We start from the raw sequence: 10,109 nt of genomic DNA on the forward strand, positions 1-10,109 counted from the left end.
ATATATTTTTAGCCAAGATTAAGAGCGGACCTCCACAGTTATTTCTTTATTGGAATTTAAGACATAAACTAATGTCAATGCCAAGACTCGAGGCAGGACTCCAGTAAGATCTTCTTTATTGTGATTTTATATATTCATATTTTTGAAGTACAGCCATAGCCACCATTCAATCAAGTGCAAACATGCATTTTAGAAATATCTTTTGGAATACATGATTATATGAGTATAAATGATAAACAAACTTTTATGATCACAGTTTTATTACATTTAAAAGTAAATGATGTAAATCCGTAAATGTAGGTTAACAGTCCTACTTTTAAATCTCAAAAGCAGAACCAATTATTGACAATAACAACAGACAAACAACCCCTGGGCGAAGAAATATAAAAGTATATATTTTCTCTGTATATTTATAATTTTTTTTATTTACTCTACTGATTCATATGACCTGAAAAAAGGCCTCTTTTAGGGGTCAAAAAAGGCCTGGGCCACACCCAGATTGTTCTCCTTTAGGGGTTTAATTTAAAATGTCCGACGAGCATCCCATCCCTTTTTATATGAGAGTCCCCCCCCCCCCCCCCCGGGAAACAACATACAAATGGTTTTTTGAGAAGCTCGTCAGCTGTATTACTAAGAACGAGAATTGTTGTGACAAAACGTGTTTCCAATGCCCATGTGTTATAATCGTGTTACTTTCGCAACGAGTTGTTGCTCTTCGCAGCAATTTTCGAAATACGTCAAGTGACAAATGACACTCAGAAAAAAGGAAAATAGGAAAGACAGTGGCCAAAAAATAGGAAATCTCATCCCATAAAAGGGACAAAATAGGAAGCTTTCCTTGAATTCTATCCTTTTAAGAGGGTCTCTATGGGGGGATTGCTTTCTCGGCTAACGGGTAGAAAAGTTGCCTTTTCACGGCTAACGGTTTTTTGTTTCTTCATCACGGTTATCTTACATGAAAAACAAAGAAACGTCTCTCGTTAAAAATGAACCTTTCTTTTATTGCTTTTTGGGGTTCTCTGTGTTAGATAGTAGGGTGTTAGTCCACATTGAATTGAATAAGTCATTGGTCTTTGGCCATTGGGATTAGCATATGTCGTTATGGCGTCCGGCCACGTTTGAGAGGGCTCTGTCCTCTTACGGCGCTAAGTTAACGATTGCTTAGGGTTCTAGAGAAGGAAATCGAGCCGCTTCATTCTAAATTGACTACTTAATTTAGCGAACTAAGAACCTCAGTTCAACCTTTCTCGGACAAGTATGACGATCTTTTGAAACAAATCAAGCAGTCCAACGAAAATCTTCATCAACAGAGAACAGACTCGAATAAGACCAACTCCGAAGTAAATAACATCAAGAAAGATCTTACGAACGTGGAAGAGCTTGAGCGAATAGTAAATGCCAGTTATGATATTGAGAAACTTGGTCAATACCTCAGAGGGGACTGTTTGGAAATATCGGGAATCAATGCAAGGCCACGAGCGAATCCATTGTTCAACCAGTAGTCACGTTCGATACGGAGTGCAACCTCGACAAAAGATTTCAAGATGAACATCCTCGAACCATTACTCAGTTCGAGCACATTACCTGGGTAAGAACCGAATATTGCTATTATCAACAACGTTGTTATTGAATCTAGAAACAAATATAGAATTAAGGTCTCAATTTAGTTTTAATATAGTGAGAACTTAAAAACAACTTGGAACCTAATCGATATACTTATAAAGGGGAAAAAGAGTAGTATATCACCAGCCATCACAAAATTGCTGTATAATGGCATACAGACAGGAAAAACATCGCCGATCATTTACATACTTATTTCATAAACGTTGGTAATGATCTCTCTGAAAACCTTCAAGCGTCAGAAATCCCACTAATTACATTAAACAGTCCTATTGGAATAGTTTTGCATTTCGTGGAATCCTTACACATGAAGTGCAGCACTCGGACATACTAGACCTTGTCAGTGCGGTTCCGTATTTCTTTTAAAATACTTTTAATCGTTTTTAAGACTTTGCTTTGTCAGTCACCTCCGTATATTAGTGTTAGGGTAATGTAATCTAGTCCTTGTGGGAGGATATTATCTTCTTTTACTGTCGCTACCCTCTCACCGTGGAATGGCCTGCCACTTTAGATCAGGATATCAAACTCAATTGAACTAGAAACTTATGACGTCACCTTGAAGGGTTAACCGCTGGCTCAGGGCTGATTTTTTTCTTTTAGTTTAAAAATTTCCTTATTTGGATGTAAGGAAGCCCGTGCATTTTCCCGCGCGTGCAGCGTCGATCGTATTTTTGTCCATATTTGGGCATGAAATTGGTATCCTAAAATCCCCAGCTTTGTTCCAAGGAAAAAAGTTGCAAGTTACAGAATTCAAGGCCAGAGCTCGTGCTTCTGGTTGAACTTAAAACGCTCATTTTAAATTAGCGTTTTTCCTGTTCACTAAAACCAGTGTTCGCCATCCTTTTCAATTTAAGCGATCTATATGTCTTTTAGATACGACGAGGTCTGCTGTCCGATTTCGAATTCGTTTTTTTAGGATCATTATCCTAACTGCTTACTGCAAAAGACAACAATTTTAGTGAATTGAAAACACTACTCAGCCGTAAAACAACTTCGAGGATAAATCCGGCCTTCGACATACGGCATCACTGCTTTTTAGAACAAAAATTCCCCACAAAAAGATTGCAAACATTAATCCAGACAGACAAAAATGTTCAATACACACTCTGAAGACACTCGAATCCAGGCGAAATCCAAAATCGATTTCTCGACAGTCATGACAAAGCATGCGCATTCAAAAATTCCGCATTGTCTGACGGAAGTTAAAGCCCTGTTATCAATTTCGTTGCAAACTGTCCACTCCTAAATCATGTTTACGCAAACCCGTTTCGAAAGTCATTTTGAAACAAAGATGGTAAACTATATGGTGTATGGCGCGCCATATGAAGCAAAATAACGTTTCGATAAATACAACGAAATAAATCGAAAAGTAACGTAATAGGTTGAAAAGTCATGTAATGTGAAACCCATGACTGATGTAATAAGACTCTGAAAAATGTTAGTTGCCATGGCGTCAGTATGCAACATGAGCGTTTGGTTAGTTCCCATTGCTTCAACAGGTAACATGAGCGTTTTGCAGAGCCACGAAGTCACGAACGTCTTTAAATAGCGCGTGTTCGATACGTTCTGTTGCTGTTTCGTTTAAAGCTTGTTTTCTTCGCGTTATTTCTATTCGTAATTTGTAGGTAAGTGTTGTCGCTCTATTTTGATGTTTTTCACTTCTTTAATTTGACATTTGTTTGCTCGGGTTTGCATAATTTCTAAATCGAAGACTGGCCAGGCATGTGACGCCATGCTTGTTCGCGTGACAAGCATGCATATGGCACCGTAATTGGTCAACTAGTCAGCTCATTACTGGGTTGCCTCATGGCAAACCCAGGCGAGGTCTGCGTTTAGTTTGTTTGTTTTCTTTTTTTTTTTTTTTAGTTTTTTTTTTTTTTTCCCGTGTCGGTAAAAGTCTTGCCTGTCACTCCCCTGGTAAGTGGTGTCTTTGTGGATAGAGCCTTCTGCGAGTATTTTCTTAGGATCGAGAGGGTAGTGGAAATGCGTAGATTTCTCTGGTGGACACAGTAGAATCATTAACTTAGCCTGCAATGGCGTCGAAAGTCATGTAACGCGAATGGCGTTTTAGTGGATCCTTAAACAAAATATACCCTTATGGAGCTCAATAATAGAAAGTCAGTTGGATAAACTAGGCAGGAATCTCAAAAGCGACGAGCACTGGACTTCGACAACAATCTATCGCCCGTCGAGACGAAATCAGAGTGAGCTGCATTTACCTGAAGTACATGGTAATTTGACACGATTGAGTTTCTTGTCTTCACGCACGCAAGGTTTTCGCCTCCAAGAGCAAATATGTTGTTTATTTCAATAAATATTTCGCTGGAAAAGGATTCTGTGGTATTTTCTGCCTTTGTGAATTATAATATCATGTTGTGTATTGAATTTTCGAGCTTAAGGTTCAAATGTGATATGGGAGAAGTTTTTTAGTATTGCTCTGTAAGCAGGAAGGGTTCACAGGCCTGTTGGAAGCGTGCTTGAGTTTCAACAAAATGAGCCCCAAAATCAAAAAATCATATGTTACACATCGTTATATCATTTTGTCGATCGTAGAGTGCCGACAGAACGTTGGCCTGATGTTAGCCTGAGTGTTCTCTACAATTGTTAACCGGATTATTCAATTGACCTCTCGGAATTCCAGCGTTTCCTAGAACAAAGGAAATGTTGAATCGATGTTGATAAATTTGACTTCAGCTTGCGTTTAATCCAACATTTTTAACATATTCTTCACAATTTCTATGACGTTGAACGATGTCTGGATATGCTCCCCATATTTTTTTGAATAAATTTAAAGTGTTGAATGCTTGGCTGTTCAGATACTTGAAACCGTCTCTTTAGATTAGTTAACCTTAATAGCAGATTTTTATTAGAAATCAATTCTCTATCAAAAACGATCACACATTTTAATCGTGTCTTTTTAGTCATACGATATATATCTATTTACTAAATATATACTACAATCTTCGCCAAAAATCCTTGAAACACCCCTTTCCATTGGACAGTGTTCACATGACAATTTACTGTTTGACTGGCTACAACAACGTTGAAAAAGGGAGGGGGCGAAAACGGTGTGAGAATGTTCAAAGTGTTTCAAGGTTTTTGTCGAAGATTGTAACTTACTTTCTAGTACGAATAAACGTTAAAAAGTAAAAGCTTTTATCGCAAAACTGTGCAATAAAGAAAGAGAAAGTTGACCTAATACGTTGTACTACGTGCTGTACTTGTAGCTCACTACGTTCATATTCATCAGTGTAAATAAGATACATTTGTGTTACACTGTAGTTTGTAGCAGTGGCTACACGTGCTATTCTGTGCCATTCTACTTTAATGCGCGCTATGCCATTTCCTTCTATCGAATTCCATTGACATCACTTCCTGTGGGAACCATTGTCATAAACAGGTCCTTATATCAACAATAGCGAGGTTAAGCACGAGGCGTTTCTGAGCGACGGACGTTAAACCGTAAGTAAACATTTTGAATGGCCGGGCAGTCGTCTCTTCCAGATTTTTAAACTAATCGTTTATAAGGGTAGAAAGATACTTAGCAAGGCAAATGTGGGAGTCAAAAAACAGCTCAATTCCGGTTGCCTTATGTTGCTTAAAACGTTTCGTGTTTAAGCTCTCTAATGACCTCTTCATATTGAGATGCTCTCTTTTCTTCCCACTGGGAAGAAACCGCAACCGCAACAATTATTGTTCGCTTCGGTATTCGCAACAATTATTGTTGTTGGTTAACCGCAACAATTATTGTTCGCTCTGTAACAATTGTAAGGTATATTAAATCGGATAATCGGAAATGGAAAGTGTAATGATCTCGCACAACGATTTGAAAAATTCCGATTACAAGCCCGTCTCTCAAGCAAGTAAATTTAACCTTAGCAGTCGAAAAATATATGTTGGCCAGTCCTGTGTGAAGTGTTGTAAAACTCTTGCTTTCCTAACTTGGTTTAGGTGTCCACAGATACGAAGGAACCTGGTCTCTTGCGTTCAAGACGTACTTTGAGTGAAATCCTGCGGAATAGAACAATAAATTAGTAATCTAATTACTCGGCATTTATGAACCCGTCAAGTATACGCTATATATACTTGACGTGAGGGATATGGGTGGGTAACTGTGCAATTTGATGATATTACAACAGTATTTGACCATTACAAAGGAATGAAGGGGTGGATATTTCACTTTTGTGTTTCTTGCAACGAGGTGAAAAAAATGGAATCGGTTGAAATGGAATCAAATAACGGAATCAGTTACCCTTGGCAGCAAAAAACAAGTGCGTGCAAAACATATCTATTGACTACCGAGACATTAATTTTTTTTAAATAATATCTAAACCGCACATGACAACCTTGAGCAAGCGCCACGAACCCATCTCTACCTGCAGACACAGGAGAAAATACAATCAAATTGCCAGAAACTTATAGACAACGCTTGCTCTTTCTTTCTGTCATGATTTTGGTTACGCTCTGAAATAGACACTTTCTTTGGCGCCTCCTGAGTCCACAACATTGTGATGACGAATATCGATAAGAGTACAGACAACGCTGATTTGTTAAGTTTTAATTACTTACGTGTAATCGTCATTGTGGTAACCAATATCGTCAGCACTCTTTACACGGTCCATTTCCAAGCGCAATGTATCGTTTTTTTCCTCATCACGAACCGACCTTTCACTGTTTACCTTTTGAGACCTAACAAAAACAAAATTCTCTTCTTTTTTTTTAATTTTTTTAGAAGGTCCAATAGGTAGCTTCTAAATGATACCTTAAAGTCATCATGTTAATTCGTTCCCGTCGAGCAACTAGGGGAGGATAAAGATCACAACACTGATAAAATGATTGACCATGAATAAAATTTGTAGAAATGGCGCTAAACGTTAATAGAGAAAATGACAAAAAAAAAAACCTCAAATTTATCCTTATGTAAAAAAGAATTAACCAAAAAAGTGGTACACATTGTTTGGCCTTGAGATTGCTGCTGTCGCTGTGCTTTCGGCTGCTTCTTCTGAAGTTACGACATGGTTTTATTTTAATACTCTAAGGAAATTTAAAGGTTTCTCAAAAACGTCTAGTAAAGACACATCAAAATGTTTTACATAACGAGTGAGAGAGCTTGTCAGACCGCTTACCGTTTTTTCCCTCTGCACAGGCACCAAACAATGAAGCTGACGATAATGACAAACACAAGAGTACCAACAACACCACCAATTATAGCATGTAGCATGGTATTGGGGTCCCCCTCTTCTACTGGTACAGTTGGTGTTTCTGTTGAGGTCTTTGTTGTTGGTGATGTTCTTGGTGATATTGTTGTCGCTGATGTTGGTTCTGATGCTGATGCTGTTGTGGCTGTGTCTTCAATGAGTTGTTGCACATTTGAGATGGTTGCATTGAGAGCAAAGGAGATTTCCGCCACAGAAGACTTCACAATTGTCACCACAACATTCTTGTTTATCACGGAGCTTGATGATCCGAGAGGAGTCTGTAAGTAAAATGCTATGACGGCCAAAAGAGGAACTTGAGAAACCTGTTTTGGGTAACCAGGCAAGAGATGTACTTGATCCTCGGTGAATATGAGGTTGTTTAATGATCGCCGCTTGCGTTTAGAGCTTTACAAAGACAAAGAAATAGAACTGCATGAATTGATCAATGAACTACTCTTATTGCAGAATACGTCCAAGGTATATAAGTATTTTCTCGTGTAATGTGGTATCAATAAGAACGGGTAAATATTTCAAAGCAACAAAATTGTAGTCTGAACAATTTACAAGTGCTTATTTATGCCAAATTACAAGAGAACAATCATGAAAAAAAGGAAGACAGAAACCAAGCGAAATTTTGACAGCGCACTTTAATTTGCATTTAACTGATAGGTTGAAATAGACTACAACGTTTGTCAAATTCAAAATTTTCATTAAACTGTAACCTTGGAAACGCGTTCAATTGTCATTTTGCATTCCTAGCTGTTACAAATTTGCACCCGTATTGCATGAGAAATGCACTCTTTTTTTAGCCGTTCAGATCTGAGGATTTTTTTCATGTATATTATTGGGCTCTTGCCCAGTTGGTGCTCCGTTATTGAAAGGCCGTCTGCTAGGTTACTCATTCAGTCTATTATGAGCAATCTGTCAGTCAACCTCATTGTCAGTCAGTCAATCAATCAATCAATCAATCATCAAATCAATCAATCATCAATCAGTCAGTCAGTCAGTCAAGAGCCAGCCAGCTAAACGGCCTGTCAAAAATAGACGAGCTAAAGTACGGTTTCATTTTCCCAGTGAATGCAATTTTGTTTACTTAATTGCGTTACCTGCTTGATATGCAATTGCCATCATTGGCGCAGACTCTGGTGGCTGCCTGTGCAACCGATTGTTTGAATGCGTCCTCCTTTGGTTTGTTCCACTATAACAAGCGAAAAACACATTAATCCGCTTATTCACGCTACTTATAGATTAAAAACATAACGGAAAATTCGCAGTTGACGTTAGCGCCATTGCCAAATGTACGATCTGCGACGGTCGCGCGACGTCATTCAATTGCGAATTAACGTTGTTCAAACCTTTTCCCTCTTATTTAATTCAGCTTCTGAAACTAGCCAATCTATTTTGAAAAACAAAAAACTAGGCGGAGAGGTGCTACAACTGAACAAATATTATTAAAATTTTTCTTTCGGTGCTCATGTCGCAGATTCGCAGAGAACGGGAGAGATATGCACCAATGTTTAAAAACGTATGCGTCGAGCCAATGTTCAGGTGGCTTTTAGTCGACGTCGATATGGTAGATCCTACCTCAGACGTGTTGAGTCCCTGAATGTCAATGTTTACAGACTCTATTCTTTCCTCTTCTGATGGTTGCTTTGGCTCCGAGGAGGTGGTGGTGGAGGTGGTGCCTCGCCTTTATCGAGTCCTTCAGAGACAAGGAACACTCACTGTATCCAGCGCTGCAAAAACTATTTCTAAATGATACTATTTGTAATTTGCAGTAATGAGCTTGCTACAAATCCAAATGACTCAAATTATCTGCATGAGGCAATATTAGCAATGTTAAATTTAAGTAGTAAATTGTCCACCATTTAGAAAAACTTAAGGGTGGTGCAGAGAAGTACGGTGAGTATCCAAATGCTTCGCAAAACAAACAGGAACAACAAGAACCTAACTTCAATCAAGTGACAGAAATAAAGTACGTTGTATCATTTTTTAAAGACAAGAACAGAGGGTTTAAGTTGTTGATGCTGACTTATTCTTACCTTGACACTTGTTGTCTATCCAATACAATCCTTCTTCGCAATACATTTATATGATCCATAGGTGTTCTCGCACTTCTGTGATTCATCTTGACATTGAAATTGAAATCCAAGCACTCATCAATATCTTGAAAATAAGAAACATACAAAGAAAGATTGGAATTGGAGAAAATGCTTTGAAACAACAACAATAACACCGTGAACATTGTGACAGAACATGCAAATTATCCGTCATTGAGAATGTTAAAACGGTGCGAATTGAGCTCGGTGCCCATTTCAAGAAAACAAGTTCCATTTTTGTCTGTGCCGCTCCACTTATGCGTGGTAAAAGGTGCGTCACACACCATTAATCAGTAATATTCGCAGGCCTTCGTATAGCACACGATTTTCTAAGTGAAGTTCATCGTAAAGAAATGTAGAAACACCGGGCTTGAACAGTACTTCAAACCCCTGATCGCGCAATTGGAATGCACTGCTCAAATGTCTTAGCTATGAGGCCATCTGGGATTCAATATGAGTTTCAAATAATAATCCTGAAAGGAATAGTAAGTTTTCAATTGGATGTCCCGAAAAAAAATCCCAAAGTAATTGCTTTCGAACCAGCACGGCGGATTAAAACAGCGCACTGAACGAATCCGGGTATTCGTAGCAATTCCATGTAACTTGCTCAAAGCGCAAGAAAAATGCGCGGTGCAAGTCGCGATTGGTTTTGGTTTTCCCTTCTCTTCGGTTTGATAAACGAGCGCGAGATTTTTAAAAACCAATCGATAAGCATAACAATTGCAACTTGCGAAATTACTTTTGACAGTCATTTAAAGCTGCTCAATTATGTGACCTCGAAAACTTACCATTGCAAGTCTGTCCATGTGCTGTCGAGTCTACATCCTGTCACACGAAGAGCAGGTGTAACTTCCATTCGTGTTTTTTGAACAGTTTTGACCGCATGGCGGCTGGCTGAACGCACATTCGTCAATGTCTTGTAAAATGGAAAAAAAGAACCTTCCAGTTAGAATCAACATAGATGGAATCATTGAAAGGAGACTCATTCCATATTTGTTGTTTGTTGCCCATTTCGTTAAAATCAATTTGGTTGGAATGCCTGAGCATGCTCGCATCGTGATTTAATGCAAAACCAGCATAGCAAGAGCATTTCTCTTGTCCGTCAGATTGGTAATCAAGACATGTATGCAGCCAGGTTGAATATCTTGACAAGGATTCGAGGCTGTAGGAAGAGTATACACATTGTCACAGT

General features: G+C 38.6%; 1 pseudogene; it reads right to left on the reverse strand.

Annotated features, from left to right (window-relative positions):
- Window positions 1-4,147: 4,147 nt before the first annotated feature.
- Window positions 4,148-9,928, reverse strand: LOC137981157 (mucin-like protein; annotated as a pseudogene).
- Window positions 9,929-10,109: the final 181 nt, after the last annotated feature.

Source organism: Montipora foliosa, chromosome 12, assembly GCF_036669935.1.
Source record: "Montipora foliosa isolate CH-2021 chromosome 12, ASM3666993v2, whole genome shotgun sequence".
Lineage (NCBI taxonomy): Eukaryota > Metazoa > Cnidaria > Anthozoa > Scleractinia > Acroporidae > Montipora > Montipora foliosa.